At 49.4% G+C, this 4,036-nt stretch overlaps 1 long non-coding RNA gene across 12 annotated transcripts in view; it reads left to right on the top strand.

Moving 5' to 3' along the window:
- Positions 1-1,868: 1,868 nt before the first annotated feature.
- The window catches only part of LOC123071384 (uncharacterized), a 6,167-nt gene continuing 3,999 nt past the window's right edge, over positions 1,869-4,036 (top strand). For 2 of the 12 annotated variants that reach the window (XR_006434300.1, XR_006434298.1), the window contains exons 1-3: positions 1,869-2,504; positions 2,573-2,701; positions 3,643-3,997. This is a non-coding gene — a long non-coding RNA (uncharacterized lncRNA). Of the gene's footprint in view, positions 2,505-2,572; positions 2,702-2,947; positions 3,030-3,642; positions 3,998-4,036 lie in introns of all 12 variants that reach the window. The other 10 variants (XR_006434301.1, XR_006434303.1, XR_006434304.1 and 7 more) reach the window with 10 other exon arrangements.

The raw sequence follows: 4,036 nt of genomic DNA, 5'->3' as shown, positions 1-4,036 counted from the left end.
CCGTCGACCTCCTCCAGCCTCCACGGGCTCCTGTTCATCCAGCCTCCACCGCGCGCTACTCTACCGGCTACTGTTCAACCACCCCTCCACTGTCTACTGTTCATCCAGCCCTCCACACCCCGGAGTCCTGTTCAACCACCCCTCCACGGCCACCCCTCCACCGTCTACTATTCATCCAGCCCTCCACACCACGGGATCCTATTCATCCAGAGGCAACGCCACCGCTCACTGTTCATCCACCCCCCCAGAACGCTCACTGTTCATCCCAGAGGCAGCATCGATCGACTTCAGTTAGCAGCAGTAGCGAAGGAATCGCTCCATCGGGTTCAGTTAACAGCCATCGATCGATCGCTCGGGTTCAGTAACGCGTAGCCTGCAGTGCAATCGCTCGGGTTCAGTTAGAGCCCAACGCCTCGCTCGGCTTTAGTTAAATCCAACGCCTCGCACACACGCGCGTACGTATGAGAGAAACGCGCAACGCTCCGCCCCCGACCTCCCACCGTAACCAGCAACTCCTCGAAATTTTCCTCCCCCTCGCTTCTACCACGGTTTTTTCCGTCATGGACGGCCCAAAGAATGTCATGCAACTGCGTCTCCGGCCCGCCCAGGACGAAAAGCCCATTTTCTGTCATGATTTTTTTTCATAGAAGTAGGGGCCCACCACATCTATGATGATACCGGATTTTGTCACAATTATTGTCATATGTATCACAGAAAAAAATTTCGTTCAGCCCAAAATGTCACGGATGTGTCTTTTTTTGTAGTGTATAGCTTTAAAGCTCGTGAATGCGTCCTGCCCTAAGAGGGTGTGGTATCCGCTGCTGAATGGGGCCACTTGGAATGTGATTTCTTTGGACCTATAATTCTCCGGCGTGCCGAATACCACATCCTGACTAGGGATGATTCCCCTGAAGGTCGTGCTGCTTCGCTCAATGCGGCTCTTGTCAATTTCCATCTTATTGAGGGTTTCCTTGTAGATGAGGTTTAATCCGCTTCCGCTGTCCATGAGTACTTTAGTGAGCCGGAAGCCGTCCACGATTGGACTAAGGACCAAAGCGGCTGGTGCCCGAACTATTCGGAATTGAGGTTCGTCACTGGCATTGAAAGTTATAGCCGTGTCGTTCCACAAATTTATTGTTGCCACATGGCAAACTTCGGTGAGGCTACGGAGAGCTCGCTTGCGCCTATTATTTGAGGCGAAAGTCTCGAAGACTGTTAGTACCGCATTGGCGGGATATTGCTCTACAATATGGTTGATGAGGAGATCCTCGCCGCTCTTCGCTACCTGCCGGAGTATCCAACATGCTCTAAGGCTATGTGTTGGTATGGTATCCGGTGTGCTGTGAATTTTGCATGGCCCGTTGAGCCATTCCTCCAATACGGTTCCATGCCCTGCAGTGGGCCTTGATTTTTGGTAATTGAGTCGGGTGACTTGCGAGAGTTTACCCTTTTAGTTCGGACGAGGGGTTTAGTGAGGGACGGAGTATCCCAAAATTTTGTTTGGGTTTTCCAGGCGCTCTCCATCGCGCAGTACTTCTGTACTATGGCCGCTAAGTCAGCAAAGTGTACTATGTCACAACAACTTATAGCATTGAGGATCCCCTTGTCTGTGCAATTAAACATATAAGGCTGCTAGCCAACTTGCCTCCACGGAGCTCCCCCGATTGGGGCTTTGTTGGCCGTCCGATCTGTCTTCTGTCGCATCTGAGCCGTAGGATCTTCACCTACGGTTAAACCTGATTTTACCTCACGGTCGTTTTCGTAGTCCAATGACGAGTGGGCTCACGTTGGGCGCTCGTTGGCTGGGTTGGATGTTTCCGCGTGCAGGAGGTTTTGCCCAATCACCTCGTGGCGCTGCACACCCAATCGCCCGCAGCTCGCCCCACTCGCACCCCAGCAGCCAAACCAACCCTAGCCCCCTTTCTCCTTTCCCTCGATCCCCACGAGCCGCTGTGCCCCTCCCTCTCCCTTCCGTGCGTGCGCTCGGCCAAGGACGCCGTCGTCGCCCTCGGTTGCTCCTCCAGGACCTCGCCTCTTTCTCCTCCTCGCCTTCCCATCGCTCGCGTGCAGGTTGCCGTCGTCGGAGAACAGGACAGTGCGGGTCGCTTCCTCCTTTTCCTCCCATCGGATCTAAAGCATGCGGTCACGGAGGCGAGCCTCTCCTACAGGGGAGAGAAGATGGGAGAGAGGGGGAGAAGGAAGGAGAGGAGGGAGGCCCAGCGGCGAACTAGAGAGGGCCGGCCAGCGCCGGCCAGGTCAGGTGCGACCTGGTGGTTGGTGGCGGCTCGATCCACTACTGGATCCTTTTTCTTCCACCTCCCCACTGTCTAACACCGAGCACCGGTCAAGGAGCATGGGATCGACAACGGCGGCTAGAAGCCAAGAGGGAGGATGAGGGGATTGAAGAGGGTCTTCTTGTGTTCATTGCGTGACCAAGGAAGAGGACGATGACGCAGGGTGGAACATGTCATCCCTCTGGTTTTGGCCTTCCTTTCTGCTGCTGGGTGAGATTCTCCTCCCTTCCCGTCAATGAGAGGTAGTTACAGTAGTTGATATGTCGCCTTGCTCCCAGGCTAAGATGAGGGTTTCCACTGATTGTGGTGGCATGAGGCAGAGATCGATAGCCAGATGCTTGTGGCTGCCACACAAAACGTGCTCTCTTGCTGACCTTGAGGTCCAGCCGCAATGGACCATCTCCAAGGTATCTAGCCTGATGTTCCTCCTGTTTCAGATCATATGTGTTGGTCTGATGTATGTGTAAGAGAACAAAATTCGAATTGGGGAAGGGAGCTTTCAGACCAATCTAATTGTCATTCCTTATGTAGATTCTTGTTTTTGCTCTTCTCATATTTTAGGCTGGGTGTATAAGCACTAAGCTGGGTGTATTAGCAATGATGGTGAGTTAATAATGCCTTTCATTTTGTTTTTTCAATGTGGATCATTGGAGCTATCATGAAGATATAAAGCAAGCTGCTGGTTTCGGCAACTTGACATTTTTGTACTGATTAGTGAACTAGCAAGGTATAATGGTAATTCTTCTACATCCAGATGAATGGGATGGATAGTAGTTCTGCTATGCAGAATGGTAGTGTTTCCTACACGATCCTTTGTTTGTCATGTATGCCATCACTGAGTATTGTAGAGGCTGTAGTAATCTTACACTTTATATGGATGGTGTGCAAGTTAAAGGTCTACAAAATAATGTGCTAAGCTCTTATTTGTGGGCCAGGTTAAAGATCCCATGTTAGTTTGCTTGGTTTAAGTTCAGAAGCAACGATACAATGTTGTTTAAGTCAAGTTTTTAACTTTATATATATTTTGATTACTGCTTCATTATTTATCAACTGAGGCATGGTTGCTGTGTGCACTTCTTACTGATGATGATCCTGGTGTTGTTTTTGTTCAGTTATAATGGGATGAAGTAACTTAATTGACTAATAGTGTTGTTAGTAGTGATAGACAATAGGAAATTTACTGGATCAGTTCAAGCAAAAATACTTCCAGAATCCATCTTGTGATCTATTGGTAACAACACCAAGTTTGCCTGTTTGTTCAACCAAACAAAGTGTATAATACGCTTCATTTTGCAGGTATAGAAGAAGGACCTTTGCTTAATGGTTGATTTTCTTTTGCTCATGGCAGCTTGCTCGAGGAAAACATGTAAGCCCGACGTGCACTGATGGCGCTGCCAGCAGCATCAAGGATGGAATCAGCAAGACACTCTTTTAGGTCAGAGAAATTGGCGGTCCAATGATTAAACCTGAATCTTCGTGGCTGCTACAGCCACCATCCTGTTGTAGCTCATCCAGACCACGACTATCAATAGGTGACCATCTTCATTGAGGTACAGAAAACAATCCATGCATTGCCATGCTTATCTTCTCTGAACTTTACATCATTCAATCCCACTGATTGACAAGACTTAGATATCATGAGGATGATGATGGAGGATAGCAATGTCTCCATCAGCTGCTACCATAGAAGGTGGAGACAAGTGGTGAGTGACAATATTGTAGCTATCAATGAAGATCGTGGT

Source organism: Triticum aestivum, chromosome 3B (assembly GCF_018294505.1).
Source record: "Triticum aestivum cultivar Chinese Spring chromosome 3B, IWGSC CS RefSeq v2.1, whole genome shotgun sequence".
Classification (NCBI taxonomy): Eukaryota; Viridiplantae; Streptophyta; class Magnoliopsida; order Poales; family Poaceae; genus Triticum; species Triticum aestivum.
The sequence above is the reverse complement of the archived record's forward strand: the minus strand, read 5'-3'. Positions and strand labels throughout refer to the sequence as shown.